The following is a 20,247-nucleotide window of genomic DNA, read 5'->3' as shown; positions in this document are numbered from 1 at the left end:
GCAGGATGATTACGGTTCGTCGATTTACGGACGGAACAAAGGAACAATTGGAACAGGAAACGAGCAATCGGCCAATGTCAATGGAGCCGATGCCGCGTGGCGGGGCTGCGCAGTGACCCTGTTCACATCTCGACCGAGTCTCCGGAGGTCACTGACTTGGTACACGCAGCCACCACCCAATGCTGCTGGCTACTCTCCAACAATCGACGCTCGCCACCCCCACACCCTCCCCTGGCTGTCCTCAGCAGATATAGAAGCACGTAAGTCAGCTGCCACCTGTCAGTGAGCATGTGCGTTGCTAAGACTGTTGTGCCCAAAAGTTGCAACGTAAATTGTGCATGTGTTTCCAAGTGTTTTGTTCCAGCTAATTAACCATCAACTTGTATTTTTTTCGTTAGAAATTTTTTCTCAACTTTGTAAGTATCAGATTCTTTGCCTGCCTTGCGTTACCCACACAAAATCAAATTCTTGTCTATTTCTTCATGTCATGATAGTTAATATCCTTGAAACTGAGGTCATGTTGTTTGCTGTAGATGTACAAATTATTATTTTTTTCCAATCTGATTATCACATGAGTAATAATATTCTCTTTTATGTGCAGTTGTGAGATTCTGTACCATGTTGGGTAACCAGATAGCGACTGATTAGGTTCCTATTTAATGAGAATTTGCATTTCTGATTTCTTCTACGTACTGAGCAGCACTTTTATGTATAATAAGATTCGTGTTCCATAGGCTATACAAAGGACAGTTGAGGTACCATATTTGCTGAGCTTATGGAAATCTGACCGAAGGAAGCAAAAAGTCATACACTTTTACATTAAAAGGTGTTTCCGGTGGTGATGAAGTAGTAAAAAGTATACCATGTTTGAAGTTGTTTAAGAAGAGAGGATTTGATAATGATACTGTTTTCTCTGTGCAAACTTTGAACATAACTTTTCTACATTTATTGAATATGTATTAACAGAAGCAAAACAAGGTCCTTCTCCTAGGAAAATTTAATGATTAGAATGTGCAATATGTTGTAGAGCGTGCCTCCGTAGCTGAGTGGTCAGCGCAAATGGCTGCCATGTGTAGGACCTGTGTTGGAGTCCCAGTACTGAGAGGGCTGGTACGCGGTGCACTCACCCTCGCGAGGCCAGTCAAGGAACTGCTTGACTGAGCAGTAGAGGCTCCACGGTTTGGAAGTCAGCAAAACGACAGGGAGGGCAGTGTGTTGACTCCAGGCCCCATCACACCGGATCCGCATGGTGCTACAAGGCAAAGGATGGCAAGACGGCCGGTAGACATCGCTTGGCTTTTCAGTCTGGTGAGTAGCTCGTTTTTTGCATGCTGTAGAGATTTAAATGGACGCATGACGTACATGTTTGGCACTAATTTTCATAGATGGTATTTTGACATTTTTATTGCTATTTAATCTAATTATATGACACATTTGATTTTTGTGTGTGTTTACTGCCAGCTTATCACGTACAAATATTGCCCCCCCTCCCATCATGAACCATGGACCTTGCCGTTGGTGTGTAGGCGCCCGTGCCTGAGCGATACAGATAGCCCTACGGTAGGTGCAACCACAACGGAGGGGTACCTATTGAGAGGATAGACAAACGTGTGGTTCCTGAAGAGTGGCAGCAATCTTTTCAGTAGTTGCAGGGGCAACAGTCTACATCTACATCTACATCTACATCTACATGATTACTCTGCAATTCACATTTATGTGCTTGGCAGAGGGTTCATCGAACCACAATCATACTATCTCTCTACCATTCCACTCCCGAACAGCGCACGGGAAAAACGAACTCCTAAACCTTTCTGTTCGAGCTCTGATTTCTCTTATTTTATTTTGATGATCATTCCTACCTATGTAGGTTGGGCTCAACAAAATATTTTCGCATTCGGAAGAGAAAGTTGGTGACTGATATTTCGTAAATAGATCTCGCCGCGACGAAAAACGTCTTTGCTTTAATGACTTCCATCCCAATTCGCGTATCATATCTGCCACACTCTCTCCCCTATTACGTGATAATACAAAACGAGCTGCCCTTTTTTGCACCCTTTCGATGTCCTCCGTCAATCCCACCTGGTAAGGATCCCACACCGCGCAGCAATATTCTAACAGAGGACGAACGAGTGTAGTGTAAGCTGTCTCTTTAGTGGACTTGTTGCATTTTCTAAGTGCCCTGCCAATGAAACGCAGCCTTTCGCTCGCCTTCCCCACAATGTTATGTATGTGGTCTTTCCAACTGAAGTTGTTCGTAATTTTAACACTCAGGTACTTAGTTGAATTGACAGCCTTGAGAATTGTACTATTTATCGACTAATCGAATTCCAACGGATTTCTTTTGGAACTCATGTGGATCACCTCACACTTTTCGTTATTTAGCGTCAACTGCCACCTGCCACACCATACAGCAATCCTTTCTAAATCGCTTTGCAACATACTGGTCTTCGGATGACCTTACTAGACGGTAAGTCTGGATGATTGACTGATCTGGCCTTGTAACATAACCAGAACGGCCTTGCCGTGGTGCTACCGCGAACGGCTGGAAACAAGGGGAAAAGCTGTAATTTTTCCAGAGGGCATGCAGGTTTACTATATGGTAAAATATGGGTAAAATATTCCGGAGATAAAATACTCCCCCATTCGGATCTCCGGGCAGGGACTACTCAAGAGGACGTCGTTATCAGGAGAAACGTTCTATGGATCAGATCGTGGGGTGTCAGATCCCTTAATCGGGCAATTAGGTTAGAGAATTTAAGAATGGAAATGGATAGGTTAAAGTTAGGTACTGTGGGAATCAGTGAAGTTCGGTGGCAGGAAGAAAAAGACTTTTGACCAGGTGAATACAAAATCAAAAATGGTTCAAATGGCTCTGAGCACTATGGGACTTAACATCTGTGGTCATCAGTCCCCTAGAACTTAGAACTACTTAAACCTAACTAACCTAAGGACATCACACACATCCATGCCCGAGGCAGGATTCGAAACTGCGACCGTAGCGGTCTCGCGGTTCCAGACTGTAGCGCCTAGAACCGCACGGCTACACCGGCCGGCTGAATATAAAATCAAATAAGGGTAATGCGGAGTATGTTTAGTAATGAATAAAAAAATAGGAGCTCGGGTAAGCTACTACGAACAGCATAGTGAAGGCTTGTAGCCAAGATAGACACGAAGCCCACGTCTACCACGGTAGTACAAGTTTATATGGCATCTAGCTCCACGGATGACGAAGAGATTATAGAAATTTATGATGAAAGCAATTATTCAGACAGTGAAGGGAGGCGAAAATTTAATAGTCATGAGGGACTGGAATTCGATAGTAGGAAAAGGAAGAGAAGGAAAAGTAGTAGGTGAATATGGAAAGTGGGTAAGTAATGAAAGAGAAATTCGCCTGGTAGAATTTTTCACAACACTTGGTTCAAGAATAATGAAGGAAGATTGTATACATGGAAGAGGCCTGGAGACACTGGAAGGTTCCAGATAGATTATATAATGGTAATACAGAGATTTAGGAACCAGGTTTTAAATTTTAATACATTTCCAGGGACAGATGTGGACTCTGACCACAATTCATTGATTATGAAACTGAAGAAACAGCAAAAAGGTAGGAATTTAAGAAGTTGGGACCTGGATAAACTGAAAGAACCAGACGTTGTAGAGAGTTTCAGAGAGAACGTTAGGGAACGACTGACAAGAACGGAGGAAAGAAATACGGCAGAAGAAGTATGGGTAGCTTTGAGAGATGAAATAGTGAAGGCAGCAGAGGATGAAGTATGTAAAAAGGCGAGAGCTAGTAGAAATCCTTGGGCAACAGAAGAGATAGAGTTTAAATGATGAAAGGAGAAAATATAAAAATGCAGTAAGTGAAGTAGGCAAAAAGGAATACAAACGTCTCAAAAATGAGATCGACAGGAAGTGCAAAATGGCTAAAAGGGATGGATAGAGGACAAATGTAAGGATGGAGAAGTATGCATCACTAAGGGTAAGATAGGTACTGCCTACAGAAAAATTAAAGACACATTTGGAGAAAAGAGAACCACTTGTATGAATATCAAGAGTTTAGATGGTAAATCAGTTCTAAGCAAAGAAGGTTAAGCAGAAAGGTGGAAGGAGTACATAGATGGTCTATACAAGGGCGATGTACTTGAGGGCGATATTGTGGAAATGGAAGAGGACGTAAATGAAGATGAAATGGGAGATATGATACTGCGTGACGAGTCAGAGGGCGCTGAGAGCCCTGAGTGGAAACAAGGCCCCGTGAGTAGACAACATTCCATTAGAACTTCTGATAGCCGTAGGAGAGCAAGTGTAGTGTAACGACGTAAGTTTTGTATAAATGGTTTTCTTTTGATATATGACCATGTGGAGACTTCGTCACCTACGTCAGTTACAAAACACTTCAAAATTATTTAAGTACATTTTGAATTGTCTCTAAATGGTTCTTGAACGAAACTGTAATTAAAACATCATCATTTTAGTCGTATGCGCAGAATTACATCACTCAGTCCATTTGGTTTGTGTGAACTTTTTCAATTTTAGATGTCGTTTGTTTCTCCTCAGAAATTATATTGATACATGTTATCTGATTTAATCGATATTGGAACCACATTGAATAAACTTTTGAGATTCAAAGTCGCGATGAACGCAGTCAAAATTCAATAATCTTGTCAAATATATTATTAATTCATTCACATAATTCTTCATAAATAAATCCTCGGAACATGTATTTCAACTTTAGTAGCATCCACTAGTTTATTATCTTCCTACATACAGACGTGAACCTGAGCCTTGACAAGATAGGACTGACATTTTTAACAAGATTAAACTTCCTATGACGTCATTGTTGCGCAAAACATTACAAATTATTCATTTTCAATTTTTAGAAGCACGACGCAACAACTCGGTTTCAGAATCTTCTGTTGCTCTTTGGCTGTCGACCCGCGACGTATAGTGGCCAGCAATTTTCTCTCTGGTCCCGGCAGCGAAGATGCTGTCTCCGTTCGTTGCGCCGCCCTCTCCGTACATGAAACATAAAAAATAAATACAAAACTTTAGACAATTCACAACCATTACAAATATTACAAAAATACATAAACAAAACTAAACTTATATTCACCTGCAAACTGGCTGACACTGGTGAATGGGTGACGCTTCAATTTCACGTCCCACTACACCAGCCCTGACCAAACTCTACTATCTGGTGAGAAAGATGTATGAAACAAGTGAAATACCCTCAGACTTCAAGAAAAATATAATAATTCCAATTCTGAAGGAAGCAGGTGTTGACAGGTGTGAAAATTACCGAACTATCAGTTTAATAAGGTGTGGCTGAAAAATACTAACACGAATTCTTTACAGACGAGTGGAAAACTGGTAGAATCCGACCTTGGGATAAGCAGTTTGGATTCCATAGAAATGTTGGAACCCTTGAGGCAATACCGACAGTACGACTTATCTTAAAAGATGGATTAAGGAAAGGCAAACCTATGTTTCTAGCTTTTGTAGACTTAAGACAGCTTTTGACATTGTTGGCTGGAATATTCTTTCAAATTCTGAAGGTTACAGGGTTCAAATACAGGGAACGAAAGGCTATTTACAATTTGTGCAGAAACCAGATGGCAGTTACAAGGGACGAGGGACATGAAAAGGATGCAGTGGCTGGGAGGGGAGGGAGACAGGGTTGTGGATTACCCCCATGTTATTTAATCTGTATATTGAGCAAGCAGTAAAGGAAACAAAAGAAAATTTTGGAGTAGGAGTTAAAGTCCATGGAGAAGAAATAAAAACTTTGAGGTTCACCGATGGCATTATAATTCTGTCAGAGACAGCAAAGGACGTTGAAGAGCAGTTGAACGGAATGGACTGTATCTTGAAAGGAGGATATAAGATGAATATAAACAAAAGCAAAACGACGATAATGAAATGTAGTCGAATTAAATCAGGCGATGCTGAGGGAATTAGATTAGGAAATTAGACACTTAAAGTAGTAGATTAGTTTTGCTATTTGGCGCAGGTGGCGAAATAACTGATGGTCGAAGTAGAGAGGATATAAAATGTAGACTGGCAATGGCAAGAAAAGCGTTTCCGAAGAAGAGATATTTGTTAAAATCGAGTTTAGGTTTATGTGTGATGAAGTCTTTTCTGAAAGTATTTGTATGGAGTGTAGCCATGCATGGAAGTGAAACAAGGACGATAAATAGTTTAGACAAGAAGGGAATATAGGCTATCGAAATGTGGTACTAGAGAAGAATGCTGAAGATTAGATGGGTAGATCACATAACTAATGAGGAGGTACTGAACAGAATTGGGGAGAAGAGGAATTTGTGACACAACTTGACTAGAAGAAGGGATCGGTTGGTAGGGCACGTTCTGATTCATCAAGGGATCACCAGTTTAGTATTGGAGAGCAGCGTGGAGGGTAAAAATCGTAGAGGGAGACCAAGAGATGAATACAGTAAGCAGATTCAGAAGAATGTAGGTTGCAGTAGATACTTAGAGATGAAGAAGCTTGCACAGGATAGGGAATCATGGAGAGCTGCAACAAGCCAGTCTCTGGACTGAGGACCACAACAACAATCACAACAACATCTTGTATATAAACAAAAATGTAAAAACTGTAATTTTTGGTGTAGTGATAAGAGAGTGTGAAGTTTATGTGATGTTTCTTTTGTATTTCTGATAGTAACTCAAGACAAACCATTGCTGGGTTGTACGTCGATATATGATTATTTGTTTCTGTGGGGTTTTTGTAATTGGATCAAAGTAATTAAAGATTTTCTACTCGTTTTCTGGGGTTTCAAAAAGTTTTTTTACCAAGTTTTTAAGGTAACCTTTAACCGTGTTTAATGATTGCTGCTATCTTTGAAGTTGTAACGTATCAGTATTGTATTCCTTGCTTATCGTTGTCGTCTGGAACGTTCAGACTTAAGCCTGCCTTTTTCCTGAGGGAACATTGGCTTGCTGTAACACAGCACAACAGTGTCCCAGCGCTAGTGGTCACGCACCGTTTTGGTGTGTGAAAGAGAGCCGTTGTTGAGCTCCCGCTTGGAGCGATCACGTGCAGCCACGTCGCAGATGAATAGTAAGAAGACTTTGGCGGAAACATAACTAAGAGTTGGAAGTGTTTGTCGCCTCGTAGAGGAAAAGTGTTTCAGTAATTCAGTTATTTCGCGGAAAGAAGTGCGGGGTTAAATATGAGAATTATAGTTACAACAGTGTTTTCTTCGTGAATCAGCAGTTGCCATTAAAAATATACTGATAGTAGAACGTAAATGAAAAGGCATCTGTGATCAGTGATTCCGAGTTTAATTATATGAAAACGCAACGTAGCAATGGTTACTTCTCGCTGAATCGGGTGTACTGCTGGTGGTCTGCGTTTATCTGACACAATATTTCGACGTCGTACCTCGGCGTCTTCATCAGGTGCTTCCTGGTGCCACAGGAAGTACCACCGGCAGTACACCCGATTCAACGAGATGTCACAGAATCGCCGAGAAAGTCTAAGAAATTACAATGGTTACTTCATTGGAACTGTGAAACAAGCATAACTTAACACAAAACTGGAAGATTGTAGGCATTGTTAGGCTAGTGTGTTATGTGCAAAAACGACAAAATAAAGCGAAGTCACTTGACTTATACTATTATTATTTCAGAGGCGAATCTTCCGTTCTTTAATTAAATAATTTTAATATTTAAAATGTATGAAAGACACGTATTCGTATTAGGCACTTGGTCAGGTTTACTTCGTAATGAAGTGTGTTCTCTATGTAAATGTCCCTCACCTGAAGTCGGTAGTCCGATAGCCACAAACGTATGTATAAAAAATAAACTGGAAAGACATTAATAACGACTGGAGCTTTACAACATGCCATTATGTCATACTCTGTACAAGGCTTGAACTATGTCCGGATATATACTTGCAGTGCATTTATTATCGTTAAGGCTACCTGTTATTTCCAATATAGTCTGACTGAAATTACTTGATAGTTAACGTCTGTCACTTACCGCTACTGTGCTACCACATCCGCCCCGGCTGCTTCTATTCGGTTACAAACGACACACGGCGGATCACTTCGCAAATGCTGTTAATGAGTTCACGTAGAAATGCTGGAAGAGGCTGCCTCGATGTATAATGCAAATGGGTGACGCTCTGTCGACAGCTGATTCTGAATGACCAGTGACTGATCTGTGGTGTATGACGCGTTTTGTAGCCCTGAATTTAAATTCGTATCCTGACCTAACCACAACCTCATGATGTGCAAGACATCCGAGAAAACGGCAACCACCATTCCACGGCAGAACTAAACAACGATCTCTCTACGAGCAAAGTCAAGACAGAAAAATTTCTGTTTCAGCGCTATAGGCAAACTGTGATTTCTCTCTGTCATTGGTTACCTGAAACTATCTGCACACTGGTTACCAGGGCTGCAGCGTCATCAAATGACGAGCAGTCCTCGTTGGCACATGGTTGCAGATAATAGGCGACACAGGCAGATTCTAAGCGAAGAACGAATGAGCAAATAAATAAGTCGATACGATGATGAGAATGACGCAGAACATTATTAAAAAAACACATTTAAACCAATTAATCGAATAAAAGTAATAATAACTCTTTTTATTAAATTAAAAAAAATAAAATAAAAAAGTTCGCAGTATTTGACGAGATTGAAACATATGACCTTCCACACGTGTTTTACACGCTAACCTCTGCGCTACGCCATTGTATTGCGGAAGCATTTGACCAGATTGAAACATTTACACGCTATAGTTAAATGTATTTTATTATTAAGCTGTAATATTACTTTGTCATCGTAAGTCGTTAATCAATCACTTGATCTTAGCAAAATTGCCCTCACTGTTCCTCAAAGCTACGATCCTGAGGTCGCAAAACACTGGAGAGGTGTGACAGTGTGGGCCAAAAACGCTGTAGATCTCCTACTGACATCGCTGCTATTTTTCAAGAATACTTTTGGCTCCATTGTTATAAAGAATATTCTGTATCACTGATCGCATAAAAATTCTGTAGGTAGCTAAGTGTATTTGGGTGAGCTCCTCATCGATTGATGCTATAACATCCATTGCGGAATCTTTTCTATTCCATGTATGTTCAATATTACCAATCCAATATTTGATTTCGCAGTCTCTGTTTTTTTTGGCATCAGTCTACTGACTGGTTTGATGCGGCCCGCCACGAATTCCTTTCCTGTGCTAACCTCTTCATCTCATAGTAGCACTTGCAACCTACGTCCTCAATTATTTGCTTGACGTATTCCAATCTCTGTCTTCCTCTACAGTTTTTGCCCTCTACAGCTCCCTCTAGTACCATGGAAGTCATTCCCTCATGTCTTAGCAGATGTCCTATCATCCTGTCCCTTCTCCTTATCAGTGTTTTCCACATATTCCTTTCCTCTCCGATTCTGCGTAGAACCTCCTCATTCCTTACCTTATCAGTCCACCTAATTTTCAACATTCGTCTATAGCACCACATCTCAAATGCTTCGATTCTCTTCTGTTCCGGTTTTCCCACAGTCCATGTTTCACTACCAAACAATGCTGTACTCCAGATGTACATCCTCAGAAATTTCTTCTTCAAATTAAGGAAGTCTCTGTACCACCACAAAATAATCCAGCTGGTATCTTCCTGTGTATCGAGGCTTTTTCTAACTGCATCTCCAACTCTTGCGGTTTTTGAACACTGTATCCTTTATTACCAGCTTAAATTTACTGCATAACTTTTCTAATTTTTCTCATCTCTGATTCCTACTAGCGTTCCCATATTCCCCATTACGCAGTTCTTCATTCCTTCCCCTACAACAACCTTCAATTACACCATAGTTACCAGATTATCATCTCTATTTACTTACCGAGCTACACATTCAATGCCCGTTTCTACACTCCTGGGAATTGAAATAAGAACACCGTGAATTCATTGTCCCAGGAAGGGGAAACTTTATTGACACATTCCTGGGGTCAGATACATCACATGATCACACTGACAGAACGACAGGCACATAGACACAGGCAACAGAGCATGCACAATGTCGGCACTAGTACAGTGTATATCCACCTTTCGCAGCAATGCAGGCTGCTATTCTCCCATGGAGACGATCGTAGAGATGCTGGATGTAGTCCTGTGGAACGGCTTGCCATGCCATTTCCACCTGGCGCCTCAGTTGGACCAGCGTTCGTGCTGGACGTGCAGACCGCGTGAGACGACGCTTCATCCAGTCCCAAACATGCTTAATGGGGGACAGATCCGGAGATCTTGCTGGCCAGGGTAGTTGACTTACACCTTATAGAGCACGTTGGGTGGCACGGGATACATGCGGACGTGCATTGTCCTGTTGGAACAGCAAGTTTCCTTGCCGGTCTAGGAATGGTAGAACGATGGGTTCGATGACGGTTTGGATGTACCGTGCACTATTCAGTGTCCCCTCGACGATCACCAGTGGTGTACGGCCAGTGTAGGAGATTGCTCCCCACACCATGATGCCGGGTGTTGGCCCTGTGTGCCTCGGTCGTATGCAGTTCTGATTGTGGCGCTCACCTGCACGGCGCCAAACACGCATACGACCATCATTGGCACCAAGGCAGAAGCGACTCTCATCGCTGAAGACGACACGTCTCCATTCGTCCCTCCATTCACGCCTGTCGCGACACCACTGGAGGCGGGCTGCACGATGTTGGGGCGTGAGCGGAAGACGGCCTAACGGTGTGCGGGACCGTAGCCCAGCTTCATGGAGACGGTTGCGAATGGTCCTCGCCGATACCCCAGGAGCAACAGTGTCCCTAATTTGCTGGGAAGTGGCGGTGCGGTCCCCTACGGCACTGCGTAGGATCCTACGGTCTTGGCGTGCATCCGAGCGTCGCTGCGGTCCGGTCCCAGGTCGACGGGCACGTGCACCTTCCGCCGACCACTGGCGACAACATCGATGTACTGTGGAGACCTCACGCCCCACGTGTTGAGCAATTCGGCGGTACGTCCACCCGGCCTCCCGCATGCCCACTATACGCTCTCGCTCAAAGTCCGTCAACTGCACATACGGTTCACGTCCACGCTGTCGCGGCATGCTACCAGTGTTAAAGACTGCGATGGAGCTCCGTATGCCACGGCAAACTGGCTGACACTGACGGCGGCGGTGCACAAATGCTGCGCAGCTAGCGCCATTCGACGGCCAACACCGCGGTTCCTGGTGTGTCCGCTGTGCCGTGCGTGTGATCATTGCTTGTACAGCCCTCTCGCAGTGTCCGGAGCAAGTATGGTGGGTCTGACACACCGGTGTCAACGTGTTCTTTTTCCATTTCCAGGAGTGTATTTTCTCCATCTATTCTTGTTCTGCTTGTCAATTCGGCAAGTACACATGAATTGTTGGTATTGGCTTTCGTTTGCTATCGATTCTGATAAAAATAATCGTATTACTAGATTCTTCTAATTAAGTCACTCTCTGGCCTGTTTCTCTGTTCAAAACGAATTCTGTTCAGCTATATAATTTTCTGGTGCTGCTAATATTACCTTATAATCGTCTGACAGGAAACATTTGACATTAAAAGCAGAAGGTAAGTTTGGCTTTTTTGGGGGTAAAATAATTGATGATGGCCGAAGTAAGGAGGGTATAAAATGTAGATTGGCAGTGGTAAGAATAACGTTTCTGAAGAAGAGAAATTTATTAACATCGAATACAGATTTAAGGGATAGGAAGGGATTCGTCTGGAGCATAGCCATCTACGGAAGTGAAACGTGGACGATCCGTAGTTCACATAAGAAGAGAAGAGGAGCTTTTGACATGTTGTGCTTCTGAAGAATGCTGAAAATTAGATGGGTAGATAGCGTTAATAATGAGGAACTAATAAACAGAACTGGAGATATAAGAAATTTATGGCATAACTTGACTAAAGGAAAGTATCTGTTGATAGGACACATCCTAAGACATAAAGGAGTCATCACATTATTAGTGGAGGGAAGTTGGGGAAGGGGGAGAATATTCTGGAGGTAGACAGAGAGACGAATACAGTAAGCAGGTTCAAAGGGATGAATGTTGCAACAGTTATTCGGAGATTAAAAAGCTTGCACCGGATAGAGTAGCGTGGAGAGCTTCATCAAACCAGTCTTCCGACTAAAAACCACAAGAACATGCTGCCAGATCACCGTGACGAGTCCCATATTACCTCATCTGAAGCAATACTGCTGACAGGTTTGACATTTAAGTCATGACACTGGTGCAAAGTCTGGTGAACAGGACTTAGGTACGACTCTCCTCACGTTGCGAGCGACCTCGGCCACAGAGACGAGATTTGAAGTACCTGGCAACACGATTCCTGGGACGACTGAGCGTAGCACATAACGGACCTGCCCATTCTGTATTGGGTCTGCCAGCTGCGTTGCCCACTAGCAGTACGTTCAATCTCTCGCTGGGATGACTCATCACCTCGTTCTCCAGACGCCCTTACGATCGTACGATGCACAAACAGCTGCTCCACCTGATGTACAGTATCACGTCGTGTCAGGTAACTTCTTCTGTCTTTGAAGACAGTCTTCACTTATTTCTCTACCGGAAAGAAAACACTCTGTTTTAAACTCAAATTTGGGATCAGTCCATCCATGGGAATGAGTGCCCGATAGTACTTCCCCTCTGCGATGAATAGCTAAAACAACTTTTTCATTCGTATAGTTCTTTTAGCAAGCAACGTGCACGGTGATATCCGTTAAGTTTTGTCATTAGCGGTTTACGTGAAGTGATTCCTCATGTCACAGTTGCATTCCGTAGTGAAATACCTCCTTCCTCCTTCACTAGCAACACTCCATCATCACTAAAACTTTTGTCTCATGTGAAAAGAATTCTCCGTTCGAAACCGACATAGACTCAACACATGCCACAAACTCACCGTTAAGAACATCAACAATCGTTTCGCGCGGACCGCTTACGTAAAGCTGAAGAACAGACAATAGCGCCACGGTCTTCATAGCTTGGCGACCCGTTCTGGAAGACTGGAAGGGAAAATAGGCGGCCGGTGCCGGAAAGGGTCAACAGAGCGAATCACTGAAATTATTTTTTGTGGGTCAATTCATCACTTAATTGTTTTCAGTAAATGTTAAATTTACGAAGATTACAGCGTTTCAGTTTTTACTGTTACTTTGAACTAAAATTAATTTTGGTTCCAGTTGACAAATTTTGTTGATACGTGTGTTTTAGTAATGCTAACAATTTCAAATAAAATACGCTTTAAACAAAAAGAAGCACATTCGAAACACTTCGTTTTTCCTTTTTTCCCAGAGTAGCATTTGCAACCTACATTCTCAATTACTTGCTGCATGTAGTCCAATCTCTGTGTTCCGCTACAGTTTTTACCTTCAGCAGCTCCCTCTACCCTCTAGTACCGGGGAGGTTATTTCCTTATGTCTTAACAGATGTCCTATCCCTTCTTCTTGTCAGTGTTTTCTGTACATTCCTTTCCTCGACAATTCTGCAGAGAACACCGTCATTTCTTACATTATCAATCCACTTAATGTCCAAAATTCTTCTATAGCATCACACCTCAAATTCTTCGATTCTCTTCAGTTCCGCTTTCCCCACAGTCCTTGTTTCACTACCATACAATGCTATGCTCCAAGCGTACATTCTCAGAAATTTGTTTCTCAATTTAATTCTGGTGTTAAGTTTCTCGAAACACTGCACGGTTGTTTCATTCAATTTTCGAACTGATTTCGGTAAGTTGGAACGTCACACATGACATACTAAAATATAAAGGCCTCAGATAAAATGTTATTTCCTACTACATCGTTGTTAGTTATTTTTCTCAGAATAACGCTAAAACGAAGTATTCACGAAAAATGAAAACTAATCGTACATCTTACTTGTTTTTGTCAAGTTATGCGCACCTATAACAGACACAAGAGAAATTTTAAATACAACGTTGTAGGAAATTTTGTGCTCCTTTAACCAAAATTTGCACTGGAAATGGAAAACGATTTTGCCGTGCTGTGATGGAAACTTTACCACAATAACTATTAATGAATATAAAGTAAAAGGAGTACGTAACACAATACAGCATATTTTTACATTTGCACAAGCAATTAAATTTATTTACTTATATCTACCTACAAGAGCAATTTCAATGAATTGTTAGTCGAGGTTTAATAACTCTAAAAATGGGCCAGCTTTAAAATGTCACTCTTATTCTAGAATACAATGTCACTATGATGGCAGAAACGTCTCGAGATACAGTTACAAAGAGAAGTCTTTACTTTTTAAAACCCAACATTCACTGAAATTCGATGGAAACTGTAGTTGCCTAAAGGCTCTACTTGATGAGCTGCAATTGTTAGTTCTTTCATAAGAAAGAAGTTAGTCTGTTTGAGAGTAAACGCTTTAAGCAAGAGGAAGCCTTCAATTCAGTGTGTCTTTAACGTTTCAGAAAGGCGACAGCAATTAAGGCCATTTTTCCCCTCTTCACGTCATTGCAGAGCTGCAGTGAGGCACAAAGAATAGCGAGACAAAATTATCAGGCGACAAGGAACCGCAGCAAGGCTCGGTGCACGAAAAGGAGGGCGACCGGCAACGGAACACACAGAAGGGCCAGGTGCTACCAAAAAAGTAGCCAAGCGCAGACACAACTCTTTAACACAGTTTATTACCTGTGCTGTTTAATGTACTTTACTTTGAATAGACCGTGAAAGACGTTAAACACAAAATGGACGACAATTGTACAATTTCAAGTTGAAACGACAGCAACGGTAAGGTGAGGGTATTTTCATTCTTGTTAATAAAAGAAGGCTCTTTAACAGAACAGCCAAGTTGTATAACTAAAGATAAACAACGCAGACACTAAGGTAACAAAATAGGTGGACTAAGAATAAAAGTAAAGGCCCTTTTAGGAACCTATTCAAGATTTCCTCACCTAGATAATTACACAATAGAGAAATCGTGCACGTAGTTATTAGTTTGCATCCGAAAATTGTGTCTTCTTTTCGTACGCAGTCACAGGATATGCTGTAACACTGATGCACAGTCCCTCGTTTTATAGCATGTTAAGAGCACATCTACATCGCTTGGATGACTGGCGACTGCTTGGAGAAAATAATGTGACTAGACTTTTTGCACATATGCTTTCGACACATATGTTGCACATATCTTCTCCTCCCCTCCCGCCCCCTCTCTAACCACCTCGTCCACCCTCCATCTCTCTGCTCTCTGTGCAGGAGTTATGGAGTGTTTATTTATTCCAAACTGTCCATCTCACATTTTATCCTACCACTGTCTACGATCATCCCTCCTCATCTCTCTTTGTTCATCTCCTCCTGCCTCCTTTCTCTGTGCATCTCCTCCTACCCATATCTCTGTAAATCTCTTCCCCCTCCTCTCTATGTCTATCTGTCTTCTCCCCCCTCTCTCTGACCGACTCTTCAATTCCCCTCCCTTTATGTCCATTCCTTCTCCACCCTCATTATGAGTAGTTCATCCCCTGTCTCTCTCTGTCCATCTCCTCCTCACCACCCTATCTGCCAATCTCACCCCCCCTCCCCCAAGTCAGGCCCTCTCTACATTTCCCTCTCAACGTCCATCTCCACTTCTCCCATTCTCTGTCCAACTCCTCTTTCCCCCTGTCTCTGCCCATCTCATTCTCACTTCTCTCCCTCTCTATCTCCCTCTCTCTCTCCCCCTTTGATCCTCATAACTCCCTGCCCACCTTCTCCTGCCTCTGTCTGTGTCCTCCACTTTCTTCTTCCCACTCTCCCTCCCCCCCCCCAGTCCATTTATCTGACATCTACACCTCCCCCTCTCTCTGTCAAACTTCTCTTTTCCCCTCTTTCTGTCCATCCCCTCCCCATCACTCTCTCTGTCCATCTCGTCCTCCACTCTCCCACTGTCCATCTCCTCCTCCTCTCTGTGTCCTCTGCCCACCTCCTTCTCCCACCTCTCTTACTAACCATATCCTTCCCCTGTCACCTTCAGCAGTCTTTTCAGTTATTTTATTTGAGCAACCAGTTTCAGCACTACATTATTCCATCTTCAGCCCCCCTGAGCGATAGTCAAAATACGGACAGGTATTCATAGATTTCTGACACAGTGTTCCCTTCCACCATCACTCCCCCTTATCTCTGTTCTCTGCCCATCTGCACTTGTAGCCCCTTTAACGAATGTTGTAAAATCCTTTTTGCCCATATATCTGCTCCTATGAGAGTTATGAGATTCTACCCTCTCAGTGATGATTCTCGTATAGCAAACGGAAAAAAATACTCCTGTGGTCAACGAGTATCATCTATCTTCCAGTACTAACCAAAATTTCCTGAGTCCTGGATTCGAATCCTGCCACCACTTACATTTCGAACAAATACATCAACAAAATGGCCCAAAGCTTCTTGCATAAGAAGTAGCCTTGATTCTGCTACTGACCTTGTCAATGATGTTGGAGGAGTAGACAGAGGTACAGGGCACACTTTTACCCTTGTAGTGAGACACTGCCCCTAAAAGGTAGAGGCAATGGAAACCACTGCATAAAAGTACATGTGTTTCTGCAGGATATGTGACCTGTAATTGAAAATTGTCGATATTATCTCTCCATTGGCAAAATATTCCGAATTAGTTCTCCTCTCTGATCTCTATGAGAAGACTGCCAAACGAGAGCTGACCATGAGGAAAAGGTGGAACAACCAAAAAAATGTTCAAATGCGTGAGAATTACTGATGGACCAAACTGCTTAGGTCATCGGTTCCTAGCCTTACAAACTGCTTAAACTAACTTATGCTAAGAACAACACACACACTCATGCCCGAGGGAGGACTCGAACCTCCGGCGAGAGGGACCGCCTAATCCGTGACGTGGCGCCTCTAATCGCGGGGCCACTCCACGCGGAGAACAACCAAAGACGGATAACATTCTAAGGAAATCTAGAAGGTCTGGATAGGGAAATGTGAAGGGCCTACCTAGAGATAATGAGGGTCAGTGAAGTGAATTGGAAATAACGATTTCTAGATAGATGTATAAAGGAAAGTAGCAACAGACATAGAAAGTGGTATAACAGAAGTAGGATTCGTTATGAATAGGGAAGTGGGGCAGAGACTGAAACGCTGTGAACAATGCAGTGACAGGTTCTAATTAGATTCGACAGCAAACCAACACCGAACGATAGTTGAGGTATACATGCCGACGTCACAAGCAGGAGACGAAGAGATAGAAAAAATATACCAACATACTGAGCACGTAATTCAGTATGTAACGAGAGATGAAACTCTTGAGGAAAGTCTTGAGGAATAGCAACGCGGTTGTAGGGGAAAGGATATAAGAAAGCGCTACTTGTAAATACGAGCTTGGTAGCAGATATGAGAGAGGCGAAAAACTAATTGAGTTCTGGAATAAATTTCGGATGGTAACAGTCCAAGATTAAAAAGAGGAAGAGATATACTTGGGAAAGACCCTGAAGACACTGAAGCATTTCACTGGATTGTATCGTGATTAGACAGAGATTCTGTATCTAGGTGCCGATATAGATTCAGTTTACAATTTAGTAATGGTAAACAGTAGGGTGATGTCTAAGAGAATCACTCAAAAGAATCATTTTGGAGCCACGAGGAATGGCCGCGCAGTTTGAGGCGTAATGTCACAGAGTGAGCGGCCCCTCCCGCTGGAGGTTCGAGTCCTCCCTCGGGCATGGGTGTGTATGTGTGTTGTTCTTAGCATAGGTTAGTTTAAGTTAGTTTAAGTAGTGTGTAAGTCTTATGATTGATTACCTAAGCAGTTTGGTCCCTTAGAAATTCACCCATTTGAACATTTTGAATCAGTTTAGATGGAAGTGTGATATTGAAGCACAGAGGAATAACTAAACATGTTTGAAGATCGCTAAGGATGTGGATACTGCTATAAGGAACACAAGATGAGGCTGTCCGGTAGAAGAGGAGTGGACGTATCTAAAAAGGGCAAAGACAGTAGTTGGACAGACAAATAGAGGTACAGTCGTGTTCAAAAGTATCCGAACGACCTAAATTGCACTTCGCCTGATTCGTATGCAACCTACATAACGCAACTGTCTAGCATGTCCTCTAGCCGCTCCTTGGTACAGTCGTTTGACTATTGAAAATGGTTCCAACAAGTCACCACTACAAAACACTGCTCTGTATCGCAATAACTCAAGATCTAAAGTAATACCAAGATACTAGAAATACCAGGGAACACCTTATCACAGAAAAGACTGTCCTTAAGGCTTGTCAGCTCACATTTATTGCAATAAATGACATACCTGAAATGTTACCACTCTCATTATTTCGTCAGATAGGTAATGCACGTAGTAAGTTAGTCGTATTCATGATTTCCTCTTCAAAGTAACATAACGTACTTGTTATTTAACACAAAATGACGTTAAAAATTTAAGTTATTCACGAGCAACTAGTTGAGAATATGTATGAACTTCAAATGACACGACGAACTGTCTCGTTCTGTATATGGATTCAAACCCAGGTCATGCAGACTAAGATTTGGTGACTGACGGAACCAAACAGTAATTCCTGACTAGCCATACAGAGAGTTCAAATGGTTCAAATGGCTCTGAGCACTATGGGACTTAACATCTGTTGTCATCAGTCCCCTAGAACTTAGAACTACTTAAACCTAACTAACCTAAGGACATCACACACATCCATGCCCGAGGCAGGATTTGAACCTGCGACCGTAGCAGTCCCGCGGTTCCGGACTGAGCGCCTAGAACCGCTAGACCACCGCGGCCGGCCATACAGAGAGTGATATACCTCGATTTCAGACAGTATCGGTTAGCAAACATCAACTTTAAATTACATAAGGTGAACATTATTAATCGATGCGAATTCCTACCCAGCATCTATTGTCCCTGTTAACGAACTACAAGAGATGTTAAATATTGCTTCTTCACAAGTAACTTACTTGAAATGCCATGAGGTAAAGCTTTGAGTTGGACAGGGATTCGAACCTGAACCTAATCGGATTGTTATCGAAGCCCAATCAACTGTGACATATCGGAATTTCTCGGCAGTAGCTAGATGTTTTAACTGAAATGACGAGGCGAAACATTAATTTTTTACCTTCCCAGAACTCCAACCCAGCACCTATCGCTGTTATATTCTAGAGAAAGCGAACGTAAAATATATGTCTGTTATACCAGCAGCGACATGTGAGCATGTTTTAATCATAAATAATAAGAGGAAGAGTTCAGTGCTGACTGGGAATCGAATCCTACACATGTCGTTGTTGGCTACACACAAGGAGATGTCAGCTACCGAATTTTTCCCCACCAGCAGCTCGGAATAAAATCCTGAACTTAAAGTAATCTCTCAAATAGTTCTGTGTCTCACTGGGAGTCAAAGATGTCAAATATCGTTAGATAGCGAATGAAAATGCATTAAAAATCAAAATTATTATCCACCAGCAGATAGGTGTTCTCATGCTAGGGCTTGATAATACATAATGAAAACTTTAGTGCCGGGCCAGGATTCGAATCCATTCACCCGCAATATGTGGAGATGTTGAGGACTCTGCGATTTTGAACAAACAACAAATAGTAGTCGAGCTGTATTTTCAAGAAGGTATCAAATTCCGCTTTAAGAGCGGTCTGAGTTGCATTCCAAGTTCAGAACCAATTTTATCGACATACAGAAGCTCAAATAAAAGATGGAATAAGTGTCCTGTGACCCTACATAGCGTTTGTTTCGTCACTAGAAATAAATAACTAGTATAATAAAGGTTGCTGATGATAGAGTTCCCACATTTCGCCACTCCTGACTTTATTGTCGTTCAACCTAACGTCTACTCGGTAGAGAAGGAATATCATGTTTAATGTGAATTGCAGACCACAATGCCATTATACCTTCTTCACTTGGCGTAGCCAGAAGAGAATAGAATCTGTCTCTCCCTATTAAAAATCATCACCAGAAGCTGGAATCGAACCCAGACCACCATCAGCAAGATCTATCATCAATCAAACAGACCACCAAATACTCTTCTCTGAGACTCATTTTTCTATCATTACACCGTTGCGGCACACTCGATGAGAATTATGACATACAGGCTCACTGTAGTTGTTTGCAGCATGTTCAGTACATTCATTTACTTGGTTGACCGAATCGCCATGAACTAGCTGCCTCATCGGCCACCGAGTGCATACATTCGACTCTGTTTTGTAATCACCGAAATAAAATCACCTAACTGCCACCTACAATGAACTGCCAACAGTGTAGGATGCAGTAATTTAAATAGGAAGTTCAGCTACTCTATTGCGCTATCTGTT

Source organism: Schistocerca cancellata, chromosome 6, assembly GCF_023864275.1.
Source record: "Schistocerca cancellata isolate TAMUIC-IGC-003103 chromosome 6, iqSchCanc2.1, whole genome shotgun sequence".
Lineage (NCBI taxonomy): Eukaryota > Metazoa > Arthropoda > Insecta > Orthoptera > Acrididae > Schistocerca > Schistocerca cancellata.
The sequence above is the reverse complement of the archived record's forward strand: the minus strand, read 5'-3'. Positions refer to the sequence as shown.